Source organism: Heterocephalus glaber, unplaced genomic scaffold (assembly GCF_053883595.1).
Source record: "Heterocephalus glaber isolate CG9 unplaced genomic scaffold, H.glaber_assembly_v1.0 deba00000738, whole genome shotgun sequence".
Taxonomy (NCBI): Eukaryota; Metazoa; Chordata; class Mammalia; order Rodentia; family Bathyergidae; genus Heterocephalus; species Heterocephalus glaber.
Genome location: NW_028258161.1, coordinates 2,375,490 through 2,402,817, shown reverse-complemented (window position 1 = coordinate 2,402,817; position 27,328 = coordinate 2,375,490). Strand labels below are relative to the sequence as shown.

At 41.5% G+C, this 27,328-nt stretch overlaps 1 long non-coding RNA gene across 3 annotated transcripts; it reads right to left on the bottom strand.

The window, feature by feature from the left end:
• Positions 1-289: 289 nt before the first annotated feature.
• On the bottom strand, positions 290-26,929 carry LOC110345857 (uncharacterized). 3 transcript variants are annotated; one of them, XR_002389482.2, is made up of 4 exons: positions 21,928-22,082; positions 16,752-16,847; positions 3,182-3,410; positions 290-1,591 (listed from the first exon to the last, which is right to left on the bottom strand). It is a non-coding gene; the product is annotated as an uncharacterized LOC110345857 (long non-coding RNA). The 3 variants fall into 3 exon arrangements; XR_002389480.2 differs by lacking the exons at positions 16,752-16,847; positions 21,928-22,082 and adding an exon at positions 26,715-26,929; XR_002389481.2 differs by lacking the exon at positions 16,752-16,847 and having other exon boundaries at positions 21,928-22,102.
• Positions 26,930-27,328: the final 399 nt, after the last annotated feature.

Sequence of the window (27,328 nt, the reverse complement as noted above, 5' to 3'; positions counted from 1 at the left end):
TTGCCTTGTGGGATTATCAAATTATACCCAAACACAAAAACCAAGGACTGAGTAACTGTCTAATAATGAGTTTTAAATCTTTTTTTTTCTGAAAGAGTTGCCTTCCTACAGTTAGAAATGATGCCTGAAATCTGATTCAGAGTTTTGATTTCTTTTGACCTCACAATTTTAAAAAGCCTGTTTCCAGCTGAGCATGGTGGTGCACTTTGGTAATCCCAGCAGGAAGCTGAGGCAGGAGGATTACAAATTCAAGCCCAGCCTGGGGCATTTAGCTACCTAGCATGTCCCTATCTCAAAATAAGAAAATTAAAAAACAGCTGAGGATGCAGCTGAGTACAAAGGCCCTGGGTTCAATGCTCAGTACCTGAAGGAAAAAAAAAAAAAGGGCTGATTTTAGTCATTGCCTAGGAGCGAAGGGCCCTAGCTTTCCCAGCACCATGTCCCAGGAGGATAGCTTCCTGTGGAAGCAAACAGGATAAGGAAGGGCCTACGAAAAGACAGGGTGTCCCGCTCCAGGGAGTCAGAGTGGGACTGCTGGTGCTGAGCTTCTCCAAAGCTGTTGAGAAGGGTCTGAGAGAGAGAATTCGAGAAGAAACCAACACACTTGATGTTTCCCTTTCCTGGTTAGGAATAGCGGGGGAAGTTTTTGTTCTTATATTAACAAGAACTGCTGGATAAAGCATCTTTTCTCCCTTTCTGGTTGCTCAGTTACTTTTGGTTCCATAAAACAGATAAAAAGAATCAAAGAGTAATATTATCCCCCCAAAAGAATTTAAATAATGATTTAAACACAGAACCCAACGCAGGGTTGACGCTAGTTATTGATTCTGGCTGACACATCTCTGTCTGGGCTGTGAGGAGGTCAGCACGTGTGTCCCAGGACAGGGACATTTTTCAGGCTAAGAAACTTGTTCTGAATGGATTTTCTTCACTTTTTTTTCTTGGATCTTTCTAAACTGTTCCAGAAGAAAAACAAAAGAAAAGCTATCCCTGTTATTGCCTTTAAGCTAAATAAAATATGACTGGATAGTGGAATTATTTTAAAAGAAATTAATGAACAGTAAATTTGATTGCAGTTGACCTGTCTTTTCATTCCTTTCATTTTTCCTGGATTAATTTTAGTACTTCTTTGGCACAGGACGCAGAGCAGTAGGGAAAAAAAAAGCAAAACAGTTTTGTCATCTTGAAACAGATGGTGGCACAGTGATTGTAAGGTTCCCCTTTGTGGGTATTAACACGGCCCCTGGGCGGATTAAACCAGCAGCAGCCGAAGCTGGCTCCAGTCGAAGTCCGAGTACAGGAGCATATAAGGATGTCTGGTCACCAAGGAGCCACACACTCTTCAAAGGAAGGAAATGGAACAATATCTGTGGCAAAAATGATGACGTCAGTACTCGCCACCGAGCTGTCGCCCTTAAAGCTGGTGGGTGCATCCCTGACTCACACTGGGCGTGGCCAGGTTGCCACTGCTGCTCACTGGAGAGTTTACACGTCCGCAAAGCCAGAGAGCATGGCTCATAGTAGTGTTTGCCTCACCCTGTCCACTTGTACATTTATTCATTGCAGAAATATTTATTGGATACTCTTCTCCCTGTTTTTGGAAATGGAATGATAACAGTCTTTAGGAAAAAGACTAGGGTTTTCCTCTTCTTCCTGTTTTTGCTCTTCCTCTGCTCACTCTCTACAAGGCTGTTCTCACAATGAGAAAAGTTGAGAAGCAGGACACTGAGGTCTTGTCCTCCCATGGGAGTCTCCACCTGGCCCTGGGTGTGGGTTCTTAAACACAGCCTGGCTACCCAGTCTTCGACAGAAGTGTGCAGAAAGGCTGAACGTGGGGCTCCCCTTCCCAGTTCCGATCTGTGGTCTCGGCTCTCATCACGCATGCATCACCCCTCGTTCTCCGTGTTCTGGGATATTGAACCACATTTCACAGAGGGCTGTGATTGTGAAAACAGAGCTAAGCCTCACTTATCCCGAACTGTCACATCAGAATTTTCAGAAAAGCGAATTTTGCACAGCTAAGAAAGTTTTACTTCCTTTACTTGTTTACTTTGATGAGAATAGTTCTAAAATTTATTACACTCTTGTCTCATTTCCTAAACAGTGTGCAGTGAACATAGCTTAGCCACTTTTATTGCTTATTCTCATTATTAAGCACCTTAATTACTGCTCAAAAGCTATAACGCAGCTTTAATGTCCCCTCCCTGTGCTGTTTATTATCACAGCTCTTGTCACTGGGTCTGAAGCCAGCAACACTTCCCTTCTCACTTGTGAGTCTGGGCTGACACACTGGACAACCCATGGGTACCATTAAACCAATAAAAGTCATTCTGAGTGATTATCTGCAGCCCTGTCTCATTAGTGTAGCACTGGCTCATAATGTAGCGAAGTCTGTTTTCATTCTGTCTGGCTTTTATAATCACATCAGCAGAGATAAAACAAAATGCATCCTATAGAATGACACCAATACTGCTTCTGAGGCATGAGACCACAGCTGCCTGATTGAATCTAGAATTAATTTATCCTCTGCCCAGCTATTCAACATAGATGCTGTTGTGATCTTCTTGACAATATTATTAATGGGAGAAAGGAAGGACAAGGTCCAAAGATAAACAACCTCCAACACAGTAGTTCAATATCCACCCAAGCCCCTTGACTGGTGCTCAGAAGCAGGACTAAGAGCATATTCTCTAGGGCTGGTGGGGCAGCTGTCAGGTGTGAGATAGAATACAGAAGTTGCCTGATCTCTTTGGAAAAAAACAACCATATCTATTTCACTATGTAAAAGTTGTTTAGGATCAGAAAAAAGGAACGAGCCAGGACACTTATTCCTCTCTGTATCCCAACAGTTGCCCCTGCGGCTGGCCTTGTAGAACATGCCCTGGGCTCTGTGCTACTTGGAAATGCTGCTGAGATGCTGGCTGGAGACCTGACCGCAGGTCAAAGGAAGCGCAAGTCCCCAGTGCTTCCCGCTCTTGGCTCTGTGCCTCTTTCTGAAAAGACATGAAAAGCCAACACTGGCCATCTTTACTACCGGGGATTGAACTCGGGTCCTTGCGCTTGCGAGGCAAGTGCACTGGCCATCTTTAGGTAGGGTGATTCTGTATTTTTTCCTGCTCATTCAATACTTTGTTCCTTACCTAATTCCCCACTGAGTGCTTAGTACATCAAGGCCTTTTACCTCTTTGATGTGAACTCTGCCAGTTCTGGATTACCATGTCCATTTTCTCTCCTGGGGATCCTAAATCTTCAGTCTTACAAAGGTCTGGATCTGCTTTTCTCATTTTTGCTTCTCATTTCACACGCTGGTATTTGCAGTTTCTGGTTTTAGTGATTTACTTCTAAGTGAATGAATCCTAAATACATTCTCTACACAGTTTAAATTCGTTCTTACGTCTTTTCTCTGTCAACTGAAAAAAAGAAAATAACATAAAACTTGACTATTTCTTTTATTCTTAGGTTGAAGTGTAGCAATAAAGGCACTTAATACTACAAGTTAGTGTCATAGAACTTTTTTCTTGGGCTTTAAAATAAAGGAGACTGAACTAAATAATTTCTTCAACAATCCAAATTTCTAAAATTAGTGTATTTAATTGGCCTAAAGAACTATTATCCATATTTCTACAAAATAACAAAATTTTGTGTCATTCATTTTCTGGCTTGTTTTATTCTTTACATTGGATATTTTATGAGAAAATGATTTAAACACATAAAAGAGTAAAAATAACCATACAAAGACACTAGTATAATATGTGTACTTGGCACTCAGAATGAGAATAATAAATTTTCTCAGAAAGAAGGAATGATAGAAAACATAGAAAACACTGGTTTTTGTAAAACAGCTGGGATTTCTCCACAATGGTCAACAGAGGGCGCACATGCAAGCTGAAGAATTTGATCCTTGGCTTCAGATGGGTAACCTGGATGTATAGTTCTCAGTGCACGGCTAGTTTATTGTACAAGGGCTCAGCGCACTTTGGACACCTGATGTATTAGCATGTTGTTAAACAAGATCAATGAACACAGCTACACATATTCACAAAGTGTTCAGAGATCTCAGAATGAGGGCACTGTCAAATAATTATTTGGAAAATCTACAGTATTTTAGATCATTCTAAATTTCTCTAAACCTTCTTTTCAGGGTGTAGAAAAATTTCTAAATCAGGCCATGTAGGGTAGCAGAATTAATTATCCTGGTTGCTGCCTATGTTGTTTGTTGGTGATAAAGCTCAGTGCTATGGGAGATAATCCATTACAGGCTAGATGCCTATCCATCAGAAAGAAGGAACTGCAAAAGAGATAAGGTGTTTGCAGATTTAAGCTTCTATGAGTCCAGAGAGATGCTGGGGGGGGGGGATATGATGGTAGTGGTGGTGGTGGTTGATGGTGGTGAGGATGGTTGTAGTTAACAGTTACTGAGTTTGGGGATAGACTAATGCAAGTGTTCTATGTGCAGTTGCTTGTTTGACCAGAAATAGACCTCTCTGCAAAGTGCAAGGTGAAAGCACTCCCCAGCAGAGAGAGGGCAGAGTGGGACAGACAAGAGGGGCACAGGAAGATAATGGCCCAGCCCTAGAAAAGGAAATACAGCATCTTTGTCTTTAGCTTTTCTAAATTGTAGAGTTGTTGTTGGGGGCTGTGAGTGTCCTAGGTTCTTGGTGTCCAAAGAATCGAGCGGGATGCACAGAAGCAGAAGTGACCGCACAGATGTATTAGTCAGGATAGGGTCCTCCGGGCAGGAGTGGGTCAGTGAGAAGAGCTCATGGCCAAAGAAGTCAGGGGTCAGAGCCTCTGTGTGGTTTTTACAGGGAGGAGCAACTCTTTGAACTGGCTCAGCAGTTCACTCAGAGATGAGTCTCCTTCTTTTTGCTAGAGGGGGAAGTTTTGTCCCTACGTGGATCTTTGAGGAACTGTCATGGTGCCCAAAGCCTACTGAGTGGGTGGGAGGGTGGTCAAAACCACAATGCAAATGTGAAATAATGAATTACAACTGAGTTGAGGTCACTCTTGGCTGCTCAAGATATTCTATAGCCCATTTGTCCTTAGGCATCGTTTAATCTTAGAGGTGGGTATGCTTGGTCGTTTATAGAGAAGAAATGTGCCTATAGCACATTCACCACCTTGTCTTTCTTGGCTGTGGTCTGACTGTAAGCACTGGGCACTCTGTGGTTTTTGAAGAGCCAGGTTCCCTTATTTCCCTTTGGCCATCAGGACATTACAGGAACTTCTCCTTTCTACCTCCCGCCTCAGGAATATGGCTCTGAAAATATTAAAGGGCTAGAGGTGTAGTGCAGTGGTAGAGCACTTGCATAGCATGCACAAGGCCTGGGTTCAATCTCCAGCATGGCAAAATACTACTAATCCTAGCTATAATGGTACATTGTGGTTTTTGTATTTGTCTATGGATTGTGACTTATATGTATATTTTCTTCTTCACTAGACTGTGACCTCCGGGACAGAATGGACTAATTTTTTTTGACCGTCTTGGGTCAGACACAACACCCTGCATGCATAGGTGCCCAACAACCATGTGAAGAATGACTGAATGAATAAATGAGTATATATTACCAGACAGTTTTGCCTCAGTAAACGGTACCGAAAGTGTATTCCTAAGGCAAGAGCAATGTCAAATGCTCTTATTACTGGTCTGAGGTCAAATTTTCTACTCCCACTTCCATGAATGACCATTTTAAAAACAAAACAAAACAAAAAACAGCTTCAAGGATTGCTCCCCCAAGGGCCAGAGGCATTGTAGAAGTGATCATTTACACCCACAAAAAAATCACTTTGACCTGAAAAGCAGGTGTCCCAGACCTTTGGGATCAGCTAGTCAGACCCAATTAATTTCCAGATGTTTTGCAAGACAATTGTTGAACTCCTTAAAGTGCTATAAACTTATAACCAAATAAGTTTTATTAAAAGCAAAGATAATAAAAATCCCCAAACCCATCACTTCCAACTTCTTTTGCTCCATTTTACCATTATCCATACTTGTGGGGTTATTTCTGCATGTTGTATTCGTGTAGTGGGACCACTACATAATGTGCTGCTATGCACTCCTTACAAATTCCACATCCAGGGACACATCACTTCATAGCTTTACATTGGCATTGGTGGGAGTATTAACACTTTAGGGTTCAGAAAACACTCTAACTCAGGCCCATCTCCTGCCCCTAAGGAGCCTGTTGTTAGCCATTTGCCAGCAGACCCCAGACACACACTGGAATTAACTCAACAACTTTAGCGCTACATCACAATGTGAATTACAGATTCAAATGAGGACAGTGCTTCAGAATGTATGTGAAGGCAGCCATAAACATCTGCCCAACATCCTCTAATCCCTTAGAAAGGAAAATGCCCATAAAATTGCTAGAGCAGATGCTTCCCTGTTTTATTTTATGAAAGCTACCATGTGTGGAACTTCACTGCCAGGGACTCTACTCTCCCTGGGAAGTACTTCATGGGAACCAAACTCAGAAAAGATTATGTCTCAACTACATTTTAATACACTGCCTGCAAACCTCTGATGAAAAAGCACATCCAAAGTCGCATATTGATCCATCAGCCATTTTATGATCAGAGACCCAGAATTGGAGTGGTAAAGAGGAAGCTATTACTGTGCTCACAGCAGGTCAGAAGTACTAGTCAGGTTCGTGTAATGACAAGAAGAATTCTGCGGCAGCTAATTCATTGGGAGGAAAGGTTGATTTAGCCCACAGTTTTGGGGACTCACGGGTGTGGCTCTGGAATAGAGTCAGTTCCTGGCTTTATCCCGTGATGGAAGATAGCAATGGCAAGAGTAGCTGCAGGAGCAGGTGAGGGACTACATCTTGAACCCAGGGCACTGCAAGATGAAAAATAGGCTTGCTCATTTTATAGCAATTCTCTTGGGAGAACTCAGGAGTTTGCACAAGAACTCCCAGGTGGTCACATGACCTACTCCATGAATTCATACCTTCAATGACCTAAGGACCACTGTGTTAGTCATCTTTCCGTCTCTACCACAAACACCTCTGACAATCATCTTGTAAAGAGAAAAGGGTTATTTTGGCTTATGGTTTTGGAGATACCAGTCCATAATCAGGCAGATACACTGCTTCAGCCCTCTGGCTGGGGTGCTGGATGTCGATGTTGAAGAACACATCCCGGAACAAAACAGCTCACTTGATGGCCACAAAGAAAAAGGGAGGAATAAGAGGTGTCTGAGGCCCTACAATCTCCTTCAAGGGCCCTGCCCTCAAAGACCTAAAGACTTCCCCCTGCTCACCACCTCTTAAAGATTCTAACACCTCCCAGTAGTGCCACTCTCCAGACTAAACTTTCAATCACGTATGACCCTTGGGGGGACATAATTAAGCAATTAAACCAAATCTAAACCATAGCAACCAGTAAAGGAAAAAATGTAAAAAAAAATCATAGGTATGAACTTAAGTAAATTGATTGAGAAGAAGTCACTCCCCTAGGGACTCCATCATTAATCAAAACAATAAAGGAATGACCATGATTTCCACTAGTGGTGGACAAAGGTAGGGCTTTACAAATCAGATCCTTCTTGGGCCAGTATAATGGCTAAAATCCAACTCTCTTGAGATAGTTTGCAAATTACTTTTAAAAACAATCACTTTTGTCAAAATACAATATCGAAAATAAGCATTCTCGTAGGTGCTACATTAAGTCCAGTCTTAACCGCTGGGTCATACAGGTGCAATTCTTTCTTCTGGTCACAAGTTTCCTTGTCATTTATTGATGTTACTCTGGCCCTCAGCACTCTCACTGCTACAGATGCCCAAAAAAGCAAAGCCTTATGTGTTTCTTTAGGCAAGTCTTATTTTCTTCAATTAGTTTGCTCTATTTTTGCTAATGCAATTTTCCTGGGAGTTATTGTTGAAGTTATTCACAAAACAGTTATGAATTAGTAAACACACTAATTCAGGTTAAAGAGAAAAAGTAATTTGTTAAGACAGCAACTGTGGTGAAAGAGAAACATACTCTCTTACGCTCAAAAGAATGTTGCTGATTGCACTTGACTGTTTTCATTTCCTTTAGGGGCAGCTTTGGGAAAAATGTTTTGTATGGATGAAGACTGCTTCTGAGATTATCTGCTTATTCAAAAGCAAAGGAAGCTTATTTTCCACCAGTCTCTGTTGATATTATTCCTGCCCTCATTTCTGAAAAAGAGAGGGACCCCTTTTTTACCTCTACTTTGGAAAAATATTTGTTAGGGAATTTGCCTTATCAGGTGATTCATTCCCTCGCCTTAGTTTGTACAATGTTTCTACCTTCTAAGAATTTCCACAGTTGAAATATTTCTGGGAAAAACTTAAAATACTTCCCACAATAAATGCATCTAGTCATTGCCCCATTGCAACCTGCGTTATAATCAAATAAATCAGAAAATATAAAGAAAAACACACTCTCAATATCTCAAAAAATTTCCATATGCCTTAGTGAGAAAATCTGACAGCCTTCCAACTGGTCACCAGCTTCCTGTTTTCCCACATAAAGTAGCCAGAAGTATCTTTAGAAGACTTGTGTCAATTTTCTCTTCAATAACTTCCTGATAGATCCCTGTGGCCTGAGGTATAAAGTTGAAAATCTTTAGAAGGGAACCCAAGGTCCTCCAAGATTTGTTTCCAACTTTCTGGCTTGCTCTCCTCTACAATTACCAAGGTGTGACCTGGGGCACTTTCTATGAGCTAAGAACTATATTTAGCACTTTGAATTCATTAAGCTATTTATATCTTATGAAAAGCTGATAAAATGTGTGCTTTGAATCACTATTTTATGGAAAAGAAAACTGAGGCTCAACAAGGCTAAAATGTTCCCAATGTCACACAAGGGCTCAGTGACAGAGCCCAGCTCTGGCCGAGGCATTCTTGTCACAGTGTTCGTGCACTAACCATGAGCCCTTGCCTCTCTGTTCCAGAACTCTGCCCAGTCCCTGCCTCCTGCTCAAGCTAGTGCTTTGGTTTAAGTAACATTCCCCACACCCTCGCTCTGCCTTCAGGATCCAGTTCCAGGGCCACTGCCTCCTCCAAGTCTCCAGCAGCGCCTGATTGTCTCACCTACTGCTATCACCAATCAGTTGAGGGTTCTTTTCCTCAACTCAGACAGAAACCACGAATCAGCAAAAGACAGCTCTGCTGGCAGCCCTGAGCCCTTAGCGCAAAAGCTCTTGGCCCCAGTGTCACTGGCTGACACCCAAAGATGCCAAGCTCTGTCAGTCGACACTGCCAGTTGCAGGTCTCTGCTGTTGCTGTCCACTGCCACCCACTGTTGGTTGACACTGGTCTGTCACCCATCGTCACTGACCGCTGGTCTCTGGAGCTCTTCAGGCTAACATCCCCTTGTGTTTACAGTGTATTTCTCTTTCTTTTAAAGCAACTGCTCTGTTCCCACCACTCAGGATAAGAGTCCCAAGTAGGTTTACAACACCACCTGAGTCTACGCTACCTGAAAAATAAATCAGGAGCAGATTTACAAGGCCACTGGAGCGAGCCTTTATTTGAACAGGACCTATGCAGTACCTCAGGGGACTCGGTACGCCAAAGGAACCCTCCTAGAGCAAACTGAGAAAGTGTGAGGAGAGTGCTGCTTATATAGCAGGTGGGTGCAGGCCTGTGATTGGTCCAAATCCAGGCTTGCTGATTGGCCAGAACTAGTCTAAACGCAAGCCTTCTGTTTCCAGCTTACTGATTGCTCCAAATCTCATTCTATTTCTTAGTTCAAATTTGAGCCTGCTGCAGTCTAGGCAGACATCTGGAGCAGGTGCTGGGTGTTCCCTCAGGACAGCTGCAGATGTCACTGCAGCAGTCTGGTGTAACATCCAGAGATGCTGTTTGATTGACAGCTGTCATGTTGCTGCAAGAAACGGCAGGGCTGAAACGGGAATCTTCCGGGGTGGGGGGGGGGTGTCAAGCTGTATTCCTGGAGCTTATTGGGGTTTGTGGAGGCTGAGGGTTTTAATAATGAGCCCTGATCCCTCCTGGAGTGGCAGAAGTGGTAGAGGGGACCAAGGCTGACCTCTTGGCAGAGTGGCCTGGAGAGTGGAGTGGCTCAGTGAACCCTGAGGGAAGCTGTCCCTGTCCCTCCTCACAGGGCTGGGGAATGAAGGGAAGCGAGGGATGGGTGTGACAGCTCCTCTGACCCTCACGGCACAAAAGGGGAACCGTTGCCTTTCCCATTTGTCTATCAGAGGTTCCCTCCCTTATTTGCCTCTTAAAACATTTTACTCCTCTGGTCAGGAAATAAAAGTCATGCACTTCCACATTCCCTGGATAACAGGGTCTGTTTCTTCTACATATATGGGGTCCACCAAACACAAAAAGTAAACACACTTCAGGAAAAGAAAAATTTGTATGAATATTTAATACTAAATTCATTGAGGTATCATGAAATTAACACAAGTCACTCTTTTTGGCCTCTACAGTTACAAGAGGTCCTCAAAGTGGTTGCCATTAGCTTCCGGATATTTATTAGTATGACAAACTCCTGCTTGGGCAACCTTGGTCAAAATGTCCATTGAGATTGCTGCATGAGCATTTTCAGTTTCTACTCTAAGGGTCAGCAGTGTAGTGGGTTTTCTGTGATATGTGACACTTTCTCAGGTCCCCCATAGATAAAACTCTCCAAGGGTTAAGTCAAGAGTACAAGCACATGGTGCGTTATACTTTACCTGAAGTATGTATACATTTTTTGGTGGGCTCTTTATATTTCTCACAAAGACCTTCCATAGAAGAAAAAATTAGTGGTCTGTAGATTTTGTTAAGTTTAATTGACCACGGCCAATTCTTAACCTTTTCCTAACTACAGGTGGTTACATTGAACGGACAGCAGGGGGCAGCAAATCAGCCAAAAAAGAATCTGGGACCCAAAATGAAGACGAAACTGGTTCACGCTAGGAGGCAGTACAGTTAAAAAAAAGAAAAAGAAAAGAAAAGAAAAGAAAAAGAATTTTTTTTTTTTACATTGACAGTCTGAATTCCAATCCTGGATCTTCCTCTTTTAGGCAAATGGACTTGGGCACTTTCTTTAATCTTCTTTAGCCTCAGGAAGGTCATTAATAAAGTGTTAGTGCCAACATGTATGATCATATTTTAGCTAAATCACAGTTGCCATCATTATGAACTGTTGAGTCCCCCTGGAGACAAGCCTTTTACTACTACCCTCCAACTTGCCCCCGACCTACCATCTTCACCTCAGCAGACAGCACTGCCATTTTCCCATTGTCTCCACGATGGGAAGCCTCCCATGATTCCTTGCACCCCGTCATCCCCCATAACCAATACAACAGGCAAGCATATTGACTCTGACTTCCCCAAATATCTAATATCAGCCTATTTCTCTTTATCATTGATACTGTCACCCTAACCTACATTGCCTTTACCCTCTTTCCCTATGCCACCCTTAGCACAGTGCTATATGATCAGGAGGAACCTAGATCCAAGCTTTTTCCTGAGAAGCAGAGAAATTGGACCACACCTTCCATATTCCATTTTTTTCTAGAGATATACACAGGACTAGCTTTGGTCTTGCCTGTCTCAGACAGAGCTGATAGGGGCGTGGCATAAACTAAACTTAAGGGCATTATGAAGTACAGAGCAAGGGTCTGAACAAATGTGTGGGTACTCACCATAGCTCTTATCCCAAGCTCAGAACATTGTGAGCAAGAGAAAGACCCAGCTCCCAGCTTTTCCCTGGAAACAGAGTTGCACTGTTATCCAGCATTCCAATCTGTATGTAGCTGCTTGAATGACTGGCTTTGTCCACCCGTCTTTGAGAGATGATGGGATCTGGCATACTCTAAACACTTTAGCAATACCAAGAACAAAGACATCAATTTGGACAACTATGAGGGTTTAAGAGACCCTGGAATAAGGTTGGCAAAAATCCCCTTGGGTCTTTGGAATGATTTCTGCTCTTTCCTAGCCCTGGGGATAAACTCCAGGCTGGAGAGTATGTGGCTAGGAAATTTACCAAATCCTGCCTACAATGATGCCCCTTTCATCCTGTTATTCCCTCTTATCTTGTTTTCCTGGTTACTTGGAACCAAACTGCCACCTCCTTTGTCATTCGAATTTCTCTCTAGATCCATTCAGTTTCTCCTCCTCCATGTAGATTTGTGGTTGCTCTGGTCATGTTCAATGCATGATTGGGGTTCCTGTTGAACCTTGTGTTTGGGATCAGATTGAAACTCTAAATCCTTAAGAACAGAGCTCATCGTGATGATTGGCCCCATAAAACCCCTGTGTATGACGGACTCAGCACCCTTTGGAATCTCCTAGCTGAAAGACCCTTCAGTAGCCTGGTTCCTCCATCTCCACCATCCTGCTCATTCCACCGCAGAGAATAGCACAAGTCTAAAAGCAGCCCGGGGAAGGTCACTTTCACTCATTTTTGTTTGTTTGTTATAACTCACTTTAGTGTGGAAGCACCAACCTTCCCCCTGGGAAGGCCTTCTTTACCTCTATCTCAATTCTGTCTGATTCCTAACTTGTCCTAGCTTTTTTCTTGTATATGTATTCAATGGGGCTGGAGACCAATAGCCATAAGAGCTGAATGTTATGGACATTCTTCTATTAATAGAGTAATTGTTCTTTTATTTTTCCCACATATTGCCCAATTTTTAAATTATTTAGTTCATCAAGCAGTACCAAGCATTATTATATGCCAAGTACATTGATAATAGAAATTTGAATGAGATACAATCTCTGTCTAGTGGGAGTATAATGAACTTAGAAGCCACGGACTGGATTCATGGAGTCAAAGAACCTCCACAAGGTCATGCAGTTTTGGGGCCATGTGTATACGTTTCTGATAGAGGACAAATTCTTTTCCACCAGATTCTAAGCAGGGACCATAACACAAAAGAACTCACAGTGACACAGACATAGTCACAAGCATCCAATTCACAACCACAGTCAGAGTGAGGGAGAGGGCTTCCTGTGTGGTCTCTATGGAGAAGAAGTCAGCATGCAGTCCAGGAGGACTCCTGTTCACAAGCAATGGGGCGTCTGATGCGTAAGAGACACACCTGGCTCCTGGGATGGAGAAGGGGGCCTGTTGGAGGTGTTACAGTGTGAGCCCTCTCATGTATTGAATTCTACTTTGATGACTTCTTCATACTTTCCACAGCTTTATTATTTTTATTTTTGTTCTCAAAACAGAGTTCACATTCTCCATGGTACCTCTGCACTCATAAGACAGGACCAGACAGGGGCTTCCTGGTGAGTTACATGACACAGCTTGTTAATGGTATTGGAGGATGCTCTCTTCTGGGCCTATGTCTGGCATAATTTGGCCAACAGGACCATAGTGAACTTTACAAATTATTTTCATAGTGCTTACACACTCACTTTAAGATCACTACCCATTTAAAATGTTATTATTAGCTTCCAAAATTTGCATTCCTTGCAATATATATATATATATATATGGTGATATATAATGTATCTGTATATTGTATGATATATACTATCAATGCTGCTTGAAATATATTAATATGCTACTAAATTATATATATATATATATTATTCAAATAAGCCTCCTTAAAATTAGAAGTAGGAAATAGAAAGGAGAAAAGTTGGAGGAGGGAAAAGGATGAATATTGAGGGCCTCCAATAATCAATTTTGTGACCCAAATTTTATCTCAGTGACAGTTCAGAGAACACTGTCAACATGAGAGCACAACTCCTAGTTTCCACAACCCAAGAAGATCATAGCAAATGAATAAAATGGCCTTCATTCAGGTTATTTAGGTCAGGTTATTTTGCTTTTATGTAAAGACTGCTGAAATACACATCGAGTAGATAGGCCAAGGGTGACAACTAGAAGAAGGAGCAGATCGCTTTGCATTTCTCTGCATGACGATGTTTGGTGCATCAGAAGGAATGACATTAAAGAAAGCATCTGATCAAACATACAATTCTGTCAGGGCCACAAGAAAATCTAAAAATAATTTTAGCTCTTCTTAGACTGCCAGTTTTAATGATATCATCATCTTTCTCACATAATCAGAAACTAACTTTATCAGAACATATTTAAGTCTGAAAGCAATTACTGACTGCCTATTATTAGGAAGGTGCGGTGCTAAGCTGTACAGGTGCCACAAGTAGGAAAAGAAATGATCCTTCTTGGAGGAGCTACAGAACAGAGACTCACAATTTGTAAGTAACTGTATGTCAGAGCAGAAGCTGCTCAATACTGTGATGGTGAAAATAAACCCAAATGCTACGGAAATAGAGACAATGAAGAGCATATGGATTGGTAGAGTCTCACAGAGGAGGCAGAATCTGAGCTGAACTAAGAAGATAGAGATGTCATCAAATGAAGAGGTGCACAAGATCATTATAGGCCCAAAATTAAGGCAAGGGACTTAGAGAAGGACATTATGAATCGTCTTCAGAACAACAGGGTCCAATTTGGTTAGAACGAGTATCTTGAAGAGAAGTAGAAGACAGTATGTCTAGAAAGTTATATTAGAGTCAAAATTCTGAGAGTTTGAAATATGCTGCAAGGAACTTAGAGTATTCCATATGTGGAGCCTAAGGGCACGGGGTAGGGGGAGAGTTTTTGAGCAAAAGCGATAGTGTCTGAGGATGGAAATTAGAAGCAGAGAGGCTACTTAGATGGTTAACTCATTAGCCACGGTAGGAGAAAATCAGGCACTAGATGGAGAAAAAGGTGTGGCACTGGGCCAGGAAGAATCTCCACATGAGCAAGGTCATGGACCCCACAGAAAGCTAGCTAGAATTACCTCCAAAGACCATTAGGCTTAAGGCCCAGTACACAGAGTAGGGCAGGGGAGGCGGTGTAGAGGATCCTCCAGATCAGGAGCCCAGAAAACACAGACAGAACCTGGGCAGCCCAGGGACACCCTGCGTAATCAGAGTCACTAGGATGAGCAAGGAGAGTCCCACAGAAGCTTGTTTGAAATTGAGACGACAAAATTAGTCAGGTAGATTATCTAGTGATTATATTTGATTAATCTACTCTTCCTGAAAAATAATTATATTTTAAATGCTATCTAATTGGGGACCATTTTAAGTAAACACAGTTGCAAAATTTGGTGAACAATTATTTGTGAGTTTCAAGAGATTGTTATTAAGTCAAAATCCCAGGTTCGACTTTTTCCTGTTATCAACTAACAAGGCCCCGAATAGCTACTTAAATTTGATAACCTTTATTTTTTCATCTGTAATACAGTGACAGTAATACCTTACCTTCTTTGAGTATTACGAGGATGCATGTAGAAATGCCTGGAACAAAGAAGTATTCTGGCTGTAAAAACATCATTTTACTGTAGTTCCAAATGGGGATAAAGGTGGTTTTTCTTTGTTAGTTTGCTTGATCTTTTTAGGTGTGTGGTGCTGGAGATTGAACCCCGGACTTTGTACAAGTTACACAAGTACTTTACCACTCAGCTAAGTCCCCAGCCCAGCATTCTGGCTTTTTGTTTATTTTCTTTTGAATGCCTTAAACCGGAGTGGCATAAGAATTACAAGCCCAGTTCTGCGCTTGGACATAACGCAGTTTTGTTGGATCCTGAGGTGATGGCCCTATGATCATGTTATCCAAATAAAAGATCCTCACTGCTGTTCCATTCAAAATTCACAAGGGAGCACAGTTAGAATGTAACTTGGCATCCACGTGACCTATCATTTTATCCACTTCTTGTCTGTTCCTAACACTGGGAAGCTTTGGCACCAGGGTGCTTGGCTGTGCATCCTGAGGTCCTAAGAGTGGAGAGGCAAGAGCAGCCCGGTGGATGAGCTCCTGTGAGTGGGAATGTAATGAGGATCTGGTGGCCCTGAGGTGCAGAGAGAAACACTGCAAACAGAATGAGAACCATCCTGGCCTGGAGGAGAAGGAAAGTCCTTTCTCACTGTCAGGCTGACCTACTTCTAATCAAGGGAGGAACACGGTGGAAAAGAAGGAGCTCACTGCCAAGCAGATAGTAGAAAAAGAAAACAAGCTGTAGGTTGAACAGATCTAAATCTACTTTCTTTCTCCCCCGGAGATAAACTCAGAAGCAGAGAACTGAGATGCCCAGTCATGCACCTCTCTGTCTGGGGCTGCTTCTGGAGTTTTGCTGACCACTCTGTCAGAGCAGCTAACCAAAGGAAGAACTTCACACCCAACGGTCACTTTATGTGGATGCTTTTCTCAAATGCTTTTATAGAGCTCTCACTGCAGCTGAGAAGAATGAGGGTCTTTACAAAGAAAATTTATGAATGGATCTGATTTTAGAGGTAGGTATTATAGCAGTCAACTTTTCCATTTACTAGGACAAAATATGTGACACCTGCAACTTAAGAAGAGGCTTACTTGGTTCACAGTTTTTTAAATTGTGAGGTTTCAGTCCATGGTCTGGTAGCTCCAAGGCAGAAAGGACATGAGGGAGGAAAGATGCTCAACCCATGGCAGCCAGGAAGCAGAGAGAGGAGCAGGGAGAGGAGGAAGAGCAGAGACGACATAGACATCACCACGGTGACCCACCTCCTCCAACCAGGCCCTACCCCAGCAGCACATTCCACTGTGAACATGGGTGGATGAATCTCCTGAGAAGTATAGTTCCCCCATGCTTCAATCACCTTCTGAAAGCACCACCTCTCAACATATGAGCCTTTTGGGGGACATTTTTTATCCAAACCATAATAGATACAAATATAAGATATAGCCAGACTTTCCATCATCTCTAAACAAGGCCTCATAGCATATATGTTAAGAGTGAAGACTCTGTGATAGCCTACCTGGGTTCACTACTAGCTACATAAGAGGCCTGGGGTGTAGCTCAGCTGCACAGCACCTGCTTGGCAAGGACAAGGTTCTGAGTTCAATCCCCAGTACTGCAAACAAACAAACAAACAAAAATAACTATTAGCTACATGAACATTGACAAGTTAAGTTCTCTGTGCATTGGTTTCCCTATCTGTAAAACAGAGGGCATTTAAAGGTTTGTTGCGACAAATAAAAAAAAAGAATTAGATAAATCAAGTACATAGTAGGTGGTATCTATTATTGAGGCAGGATAAAGAATCATTTGCAATGATGATCACCCAGACTTCCTTTATAACAATCACTTCCTACTACCAAAGTTTTAACCAGAGCTTCAAGAAAGTAACTGAGTCCTCTGTCTCTGGATATAGCTATTGAGCAACACAAAGAGAAAAACCAAGACTTGGAGAAAGTAAATGAAGGGTAAGGGAGGTTTAATAATTGCCCTCTGGAAAATCCAAGATAGCCCTGTCACCATTTCTGAAGTTCTATGAATGATACGCGATGTCATATATGTTAAGGTCAGATTACGGTCAAAGAGTAGATGCCAGGGCTTCTTGCCTCTGTCTGCAGGAGGTGGTCCCAGGGCTTTAGGCACATGGGTAACAGAACAGCAGGCTTAGAGAAGTGAACATCCTCCTAGTTCATTCACCATTGGTAAGCACTGGATTAAAAAACAAACTAGAGTCTTCCTAGACAGGATAGTTCTTCATAGGATTTGTCTGAACAAAGTGAAGCACTTGGAAAGAAATATTATATAAAGAATAAGAGGCAAGCAGAAAACTAGAAGCACATTTTGCACAATAGGACACAGAAACACTGTACCCTATGCTGCCTGTGACCTTGAGTATGGCTGTGTGGAGGAGGAAAGGGGCTACGCAACTTCAGGCAGTTGAGCATCACTCATTTCTTCCCCTATCGTGTATTACTGGATGCCTACCGTGCAGGGAACATGTTAGATCCTTTTACTAAAGATCCCTGGCTGGAGAATTGTAGAGCTCAGTGGTTTGCCATGCAGAGCAAATCCCACATTCTGTGGGCAAACATCAAGATGACACCTAGAATATCAACTGCGCTACTTTTAGACTTCTGTATAAATGGTCAGAGTGAATGTGTCTGTCGATAAGCAAAAAATGGCAGCAGTCATCAATTATCCCTAAGCTACTAGGAAAAAAATAATTTCCATTATCATTTAAAAATTTATAAGGCCATAAATACTCACAGATAAATATTTTTAATAATTTTTCCAAAGGCTTTATGTATAGGCAATTGTTTTCTGGTCACAGCTGAGACATTTTTGTCGATACAAGTCACATTGTTGAGACCTTCTAGCCCGATTGTGAAGCCATGTTTACATTTGCTATTTAATTTTAACTAAGCTTCTGTGTACAAAGAGCCCTTTATGCTTTCTAAAGCCCTGTAGAGTTTTGTCAAAGATACTGTGGACTGCAGTTTGGTCTGGGTCTAAATTCTGGTAGCCTGGAAGCAGAAAGATAACTGAAGTACCGTCATCAGGCCTGCTGTCCTAGCACCAAAAGAGAGGCAGAAGGGTGAAGAGGGAGGAGAGCAAGGGGAGGAGAGGAGAAAAACACAGTTTTCCTTTCAAAGTAGAGCAGAGATTGATAACTAGGAAGAGAGGAACTGGTAAGCAATGGACCAGTGCTAGGGGCTGCTTTCTCCAAAGCCCATGTTATGCAGCTTGAGCCTCCATCTTCCATGAGCTGGAGTACAACTCGTTCCTCAAAGTGAAGAATGGAGCACAGCTGTAACTTTTCCAAGCCAATTTAAAACTCACCATTTCAGTTTCAAGCACTCTGTCTTGTGCTCTGCCACAACAGCAGCAGTGGTGAGCTCAGCTCAGAGCCGGGCTTCTCCAGGAGCAGGGAGCTTCCTCTCACTGGAACGTCCCCATTTGAAAGGAAGTCATGAGGAGGGGCTATAGCATGAGAGGAGAGGCAAACTTTGGTTGCCTTGGCATTTCTTCTGACCATGGGGTACTTCCTTTTCACGACAAATAGAGTTACTTTTATAATTATATAGATGAAGTCTTTTGCTTGTTTGTTGGATTTCTTTCATTTTCTTTCTTTTCTTTTTTTTACTGAGGAATGAACTCAGGGGTTTCTCAATGAGCTACTTTCCCAGCCCTCTTCTTAAAACTTTTTTTATTTGAGGAAGAGTCTTGCTAAAACCCTAAATTGCCTAGTCTGGTCTCCTTGCCTCAGCCACCCAGCGGACTGGGTTTACAAGTGTGCACCACCACTCCCAACTTACCTGTTTGTTTTCAGCAACAGTGCTGGAGGCAATATGGAGGACAGATTGGAGGATTTTCATGCAAGCTAATTAGAGGCTGTTTTAATACAAACACATGAGGACCAAACTTTGTGCTGTAGAGATTCAGTCATTCTACAGTGGAAAGGTAGGCTATGGAGCAGATTTTCAACTAATGCTTTTTTTGAGACTGCAATGCATTTGGTATTTTTAAAAAGATTGCTTCATTTACAAAAGCAATGCTGCTGCCCAATCTTCTGTGGTGCAGGCACTTGTAGAGGGCCCTTTGTCCCTGAATACCTTAAAATGTGGCCGGTCCTGCACTTCCAGGGTAGTAGCTGGGGCTGACAGCCCAGCCTCTGGCTATGAGCAGAGCCAGGTTGTGCATTCTTACAGAACCAATTCCACAATTTTATTAGTATCATTCTCCATGTAGCTGAGCTAAATAAATGCTTGCTGGACTAAAGACTGCTAATAAAAGAAGATGCGTGGGTTAAGAGATAAACTATACACAAGAAGTTCAACCTCCATTTCTACTGTAGACTTCAGGCAAACTCCTTGCTCTCTGTGGGCCTTATTATCCATTTATCAACACAGAATATTTGCCAAGGCCTTTCTATGCTACAACCATGTCAGACATCCTCAGATGAGAGGTTGGCAAACAGATCAAAGATCCTGTTGATAGATACAGTAAAAATTCCTGCACAGTACAGAATTCTACAAGTTCCAAGAAGCCAGAAAAATGAGAATGAAGGTATCTCTTTTTAGTACAGCAAATGTTTATCAAATAACTATTACACAGAGTCAATGAGCTAGGCACCACTCGAAGTGGTAAGGAGGTAAGGGAAATAATACAGGGGTCTGTCCATCATAACCAGTGAGGGAACTAGTCACAGAAACAAGTCAAGGGGAATAGGCTCACTGTTATATGTATTCATCTGAGCTGAGAGGAACATGGAGGAAGTAGCATTCAAGCCAAGCTTTGAAGAAGTCTGGAGGATGCAGTGAAGAAGAGGTGAAGTATGAAAGTCAAAATCTCCACCTGTATAGCCCTACTCTGTTCCGAAGGGCAAGTGTAGCTCTCTTCTGCTACCCTGGGCAATGGTTAGTAACAGGGATGCAGTGTTAGAAAAATAAACCCTCTCCCTCTCTATCTGCACCTTATCACCTAGTGGGAAATATAGCGTTGATCAAATAATTACACATATAAACACATAATAGAAACATGAATCACATTTCTTTTTCCCTTTATCAATAAGCCATTCTTTCTCCCTGTGCCCACCTTTATGGCCCATGGCAAGGGAGGAAAATAAAAGCTCCTCAAAAAAAAAAAAGAAGAGTGGCAGGAAGAGAAAGTGGAAAATCTATCTTTTCCATCCCGGTTAACTTTAGAGAGGAGGCAAACATGGTGTGAAGTGGTTAGTCACACATGTCCTAGACTTCCTCCCTGGAGAGTAGAGTGCAGATGAAATATGACAGAGTAGGATGGAAACTTTCAGAGTGGGACAAGGTAGCAACATTAGGCACTTAGAAAATAGTTAATGACATGTTTCTCTAGGAATAATGCTAGCAGCCTCATTGAGGTCATCTACAGCAGTGGCCCCCACCTCTATCGATTCACAGACCAGCACTGATCTGTGGCCTTTTAGGAACCAGGTCCCTCAGCAGGAGGTGAGCAGCTGGCAGGTGAGGAGTGAAGCTTTATCTGTATTTACAGCCACTCCCATCATTCACATTACCACTGGAGCTCTGCCTCCGCTCAGATCAGCATGGCATTAGATTCTCATAGGAACTTAAACCCTACCGTGAACTGCACATGTGAGAGATCTAGGTTGTGCTCATTTAAACCATTGCCCAAACATTCCGCCCCCACTCAGTCCCACAAAACTGGTGTCTGGTGCCAGAATGGTTGGAGACCGCTGATTTACAGCATAGCAATGAACACAGAGTAATATTTGCAGAGCTAAAGATCACTTCAATATTTTTCTAAACCCTAGTAAAGGGGTTTGAAAGTGCTAAGAAATCCCTAAATCATTAATGAATTAATCAGGATAGACTAAGTTAGTCCTATGGACTGAATTGGACCCTTCCCCAGAAAGCTGTCACCTCCCAGGTGATGGTATCTAGAGATGTGGCCTTCAGAGTGTTAGGTTCAGATGATTGTCTTCAAGTAGGAGCAGGGTCCTGCTGATGGAATTCATGCTGCTATAAGAAGAAGAGACCTCAGAGCTCTCTACTGTGTGAGGACACAGTGAGAACATGGCCATCTGCCACCAGCTGAATTTCCAGCAGGAGCCACACAGGCTATGTTATCTTGTTATGGCAACTGAGCTAACTAACACAGATATGCTATTGGAACAACCCCTTAGATTTCAGGCTCAAAGCAAATATATATTTATTTTCTACTATGCAAAGGTAGCTGCCATACTAGGCAAAATTCTAATGAATATCCTCAATGAGAAGATCCAGGGACCCATCATACTTTTATCTGATTGTTCTGCTTTTCAGGAGCATTGGAGGCTACTAAGAGCTTTATGTCTGAAGGTAGCTCTCTATCAGAGGTTGTTCTCGGATGAACTTTAGTTAGTCTAAGTTTTTGGAAGGTCAAATGTAGTGTACAATGAATAAAATGATCAACAACCAAAGCAAATCTGTCTCTTCAATGAACTTTCAGTCCTGAGACCAGTATATAATAGAATCTCTTTCTTCTTTCACTTTTATGTTCATGAATCCCTCTGTCACTTTCCCCTGTTAGCCAAAATAAGAATTACATCAGAGAAAGTCTGATAATGGTTCCTCCTTCATTCCTCTTTTAGTGACCAAGCAGATACATAGATCTAAAAAAATAAAAATCTCCCATTAAGATTTGTGTTATGTACATACCCAATAATTGCTCCAGTCCTGCAAATTGGATCACAAAGTAATCATAAACAACAAATGTGGTTCACATTGCCTTATACTGTTTCAGGCAGGAAGGCAGTGTTAATATGCTGCTGTAAAGCTCAGGGCATTTCTTGGGCCATTAAAGTAAATGTTATATCACTATAGCGCATGGCACCCTAGAAAATAGGGAATTCATGGCCCTGAAAGTTCCAAATGACATCATTGAGGAATTACATCACATAAGCCCCATTGCCTATCATTTCAATCATGCAGGCCGAGGGGGCTTGTTAATGGGTGTTTGGGTTGTCAAGTGAAGGATGTGACTCTAAGAATATGAATTCCAAAATGCCCATCACTATTGTGTGATCAAGTCTCTGCTGCCTAAGAAGCAAAATTAAAGGAGAATTTTCCTTTCCTCTGGGAGACTATATTGTTTAGAATTAAAATTCAAACTTTAAAATGATGAATGACCCCAATGAGAAATAGACCAGAACAATTCAGATGAGGATTTCTTATTGTTCCCTTTTCCTCTTAGCGATAACCCCTCTTTCCCTAGGAAGTAATGGGAAAAACATTCCCATATTTCATGAGATTGTCAAAAACTATGAGATAATGTAAGCAGAATTTTCCATTTTTCAAATGGAGATGCTGAAGTCCAATTGCATGAAGGGATTGGCCCAAGAATCTCATCACCAATGAGAAGAATCAGGACTAGATTCAAGCATCCTGTTGCCTAAGCAAATGCTCTTGACATCCTGTTATCCCTTTATGGTTTTGGTCCAGGTTCTAGTAAAGGATTCTGTTTCCAACAATAGTTTTTAAAATATCTGAATGACAGATCAATAAACCTCGTATACACTGAATTAAATTTATTAAAATAATAAGCATGTTTCTTTACAATCCCCTCTCCCAGCCATGCATAGAAGAGAAATTCAAAAGATATTATGGGTCATATAGGAATTCATTGGTGGGATTGTGAGTTTAGGCTGATAGGTAAATAATAAGAGCTCTTTATGAGAATATTGAAGATACAATACAACATCTATGTGATATTTTCCCCAAGTCAGATGCATTTGAGGGTATGACTTTATATAAGAAAAGAATTGTCTAATTATTTTCTTACTATTGGTAATCATGAGCTCTCCATAAAGAATATTGGATTAATCATTCTCAAAGTAACTAATGAAACTGATTGTTGCTCTTTTAAAATTCAGCAGAATCACAAAGCCACCAATGGCATACTTTATTTTGATTTTCATGAAAGTAACCTAAGACCAGGGCTCAAAAAGAAGGAAATCTATCTTTTCCTGGTTTAGCATTAGGATTCTGAAAAATGTGATGAAAGCTCCTTTTAGAGATACACTTTTTAAATTAAACTGCTGAGATAGTCAGTGTTAATTGTCCCATCAAAAAGATAGTGTAAATAAAAGTACAAGTGACACCTGAGTCAGCTGTGGGCCAGAGGCACCCTGTAGCATCTGTGGGTCAATGCAGGGCCTTTACAGAGGGCATGGAAGTCCTGGTCTCAAAATGTTGGCACTTCAGCTTTGACCACTGAAAACTTCTGTCATGTACATGCTATTCTTTAATATAGAAAGTGCGGTGGGAGAAATCAAAAGTCTTGGAGACGGAGGGAAAAATAGTAGCCAGTGTCTCGTGGTCCAGCAGCTAAGGAAGGATATCTGACATCGAGTAAAGACAGTACAACACAGGAGAGAAAGAGGCAGCAATCATCTCCAAGAGGGACCTTCTGCAGGTGCCTCCTCTTCCCTAGCTCAGATCCAAGCCTAGTATATAACTTGGCTTATCACCATGCTGTCATCATCAGCTCATCCGCACTATCAAGCTACAAATGTTGATAAAAATAAATCACTGCTCACAAGTCAGCTTTGTTAACACATTTGAGTAGTTGGGGGAAAACTTTTAGCCTATTTGCATATGTCAATGGTGGCAACCAGAGTACACCCTTGGCTTGGTGTTGCTGGGCCTGGAGAAACCCAGGTCATCCTAAGAAATTAGAATAGAGCACTGGTCTCAATGATAAACCCAAAATCTTTCTCTTTGACTTTCCATTTCCCTTTGTATAATTCCTGTCCTCCTCCCATCAACCTCTTAGATCTCTTCCTTGAATGATATTTGTGAGGATACTTAATATGATTCAGCTTCCACTCAGCTTCTTATGTGTGAGCCTTCTAGATCCCAAAGAAGTCTAGTTTTGTAGTAGAATAAATATATACATATATGTATTTATAGAAGAATATATACTAATAGGATAATATACATTTATCAAAGAATAAATACATATATATATATACAAATACATACATAAGGTACACATAGGTATAAAATTCAAAGAATTTTTAAAAATGATTATGTACATATAACCAATACCCACATCAAAAAATAGAACATTCCCACCTAGCACTTAGAAGTCAGTATTTAGCTCCCAATTTGCTAGAATCTCACTTCTAACAGCCTAAGTTAATTTTGTCAGATGTGCAGATACTTTATAAAAATTAAATTCTATAGTATTCATGTCATACATTGACTTCCTTCTCTCACTATTAAGCTTATAAGATTCAATGTTTCAGATAGTTAATTATCCATTTTCATTACTATACAATATGTATTATGTGATTATACCACAATGTATTTATCCATGTTAATGTTGGTGAATATTTGACCATTTGACATTTTTTCCTGGTTTTTTTTTTGTATTATACCTAGTGCTTCTATAATTATTCTTAAATATCTTTTGGTAAAAACAAGTAAGCATTTCTTCTGGCATATGCGTAAAGGTGGGTGGAACTTCTGTGTGTTTGGGGATGCAACATAAGTAGAGGCTGCCAGCTTTCCAAAATGAATACACTACTTTACATCAATGCCAGTACTATAGTGCTTGGTTCTTCCCAATCTTTGGTGTCTTCCATCTTAATCATTCCAGTGAGTATATTCTGTTCATATCTCTTGCCCATTTTTCTACTGAGCTATTAAATTAATTATCCTTTTTCTTAATAATCTTAAAAATTCTTTATATTGCTGATATGAGGGAGATTTTGCCACATGTAATATTACAAATATTTTCTCTCATCCTGTGTGCTGAAATTTAACTCTCTTAATGAAGTCTTTTAAAAAAATAATGATTAAAAACATATATTCCTGAGAACTCACTGCTGAGAGGACTAAGCAGTCTTACTCAGCTCTGGAGAGAAAGACCTGGCCTCACTGGAAAAAGATATGAGGTAATTTTGTGCCTTAGAACTAAAAGGTACCAAATAATAATAATAGCTACCATAGACATCTACATGTCTAGATAATATCCATTATAAAGTTAAAAGTCACAACCTGCCAATGACATTATTATCAGTCTCATTTTCAGATGTGAGACTGTGGCAGAGACAAGTAAAATAACTTCAAATCTATTACAAGTTGCAAGTTCAAGCCCAATCTAGGCAACTTAGTGCTGGCAAGACCCTGTCTCAAAATGTGAAAAAGGACTGGGAATATAGCTCAGTGTGAAAGCCTTGGGTTTAATCCCCAGTAGAAAAAAAATACTTAGTATTGCTCACTATGTGTCTTAGAGATGGCCCTAATTGAAGAGAGAGGACTAATCCTTGCAGGCAGTATGGCCTCAAGAGGCAAAGCGACTCTCTCTCCAGCTGAGGGCAAGACTTCCTGAGAGCTGAGGGCTGCCCACATTCCCAGCAGCTGGGACAAAATCATTGTGGTTTAATTGGTATAGTGACCCAGACCCTTATCCTACTTCTGGTCAACCAGCAAGCCCAAACTTCCCTGCTAGAGTTTCTTGGACTGCTTCTGGTACCCATTATTTCATGCTAAGTTCTCTGAGAAACAGGCTCTGAAATGGAGCTCTGTGTGTAGATGAACTACAAGAAGTGTGATTGGCAAAAGGAGAAGCTGAACTGAAAATCAAGTGTAACTAAGGAGTCAGCCAATTCTACAAGAAGCTCTGGACTTGAACACCCCTTTCCTTTATCCCTAATAGGGAAAAGGGGTGTCGAGCTTCTATACCTCCACATCAGCCAGTCCTGAAATGTGGCCTGACCCAGTACAAGGAGACAGTCTCTTCGCCTGAGAGCTGTGGACCATGTACAGTGCTTCAGTACTGGAAAAAAATGATCTCAGCAAGTCGCCATGGCATCCACTGCAAATATTAATGCCTTGGATCTGAGTTAGAATGATTCAGAAGAATACAATTCAAATTTGGAAAGCTTTTGGTGGCATTTGGGAAAACTGGCTTCTGAAAAGACGTTGAGTTTATATAGATGAAAAATTGCTCCAGAATTTCATTTGTTATAATCATCAAAATGTCAACAAATTATAAGATGAATTTTAATATTATTACTCTATATCATATGATAAATAACTATATCGTAGTACACAATATTATATGTAAGAAGCGGCTCAATTTTAGAGACAGCAAAATGTGAATCTTAGAATTGATGATATATGGTAAGTTTTAACATCTGTCTTCCTCTCAAACACATACAGGAGAGTGCAGTACTGCCTGTGGTGTTAGTGACTGTTGCCAAGACAACGAGAAAGAAGGAAAGGTAAACTTATTGGTGACACTATTCTCGGTCCAAGTACCTAGATAAAGCAAGAGCCATTCACTTCTCTTGCCTCTCTGCATGGCACCTTGAATCTGGGAGTCTGTCAGGTAGACATCTCATGGGGTGACTGGCACTTGTCATTCACAGGTAGGAAAACCATTCAGGGAAAATGTTCAAGCCAGAAAGGACAAGAGACACTATCCACCCACTCACCCACTCCAGAACCATGCTCAGCTCTGATGCCTGGTCTCTGTCATTCTGTCTCTCCCATTCTTTACTCTTAGAATAGCAATAAAGGGAAAGGAGCCTCATGCCATTCCCCTAACCCACCCCAATGTTTTCTTTCATCTTTATTGCTACAAGGACTGCCACTGTGATGACATAAAGAGAGGATTCCGGAATGAGGATGCTCACTGCTTCACAGCAAGGAACTGTCCATTCTCTCAGTCCACCCACACCCAACAACTCTTCATCCTTAGTCATGCAAACACCTCCTGAAATGTTGCCTACTTCAGGCAACCTGTAAGAGAAGCAATGTCCTTGATCTCTCTCTTTCTAACCTCCCACAGAGGGCTCTCCACTCTTCTTTGCCTGAATAATGGATGGACTTTGTTTATTTACAGCACTGTTCCAGAGCCTTGCTGCCAACATATACTTCACGGACTGTCACAAGACCGTGGTGTCTTTTCCCTGCACAATCAACCACACAGAGCAGCAGTGAAAACCTGTCACAGAAATAGAGCCTTTCCCAGGTGCTAATGCTTCTGCTTATGAAGAGTCGGGGGTCTTAGAGGCACACTGAGATCTCTCAATGGGTCCAAGGTCTA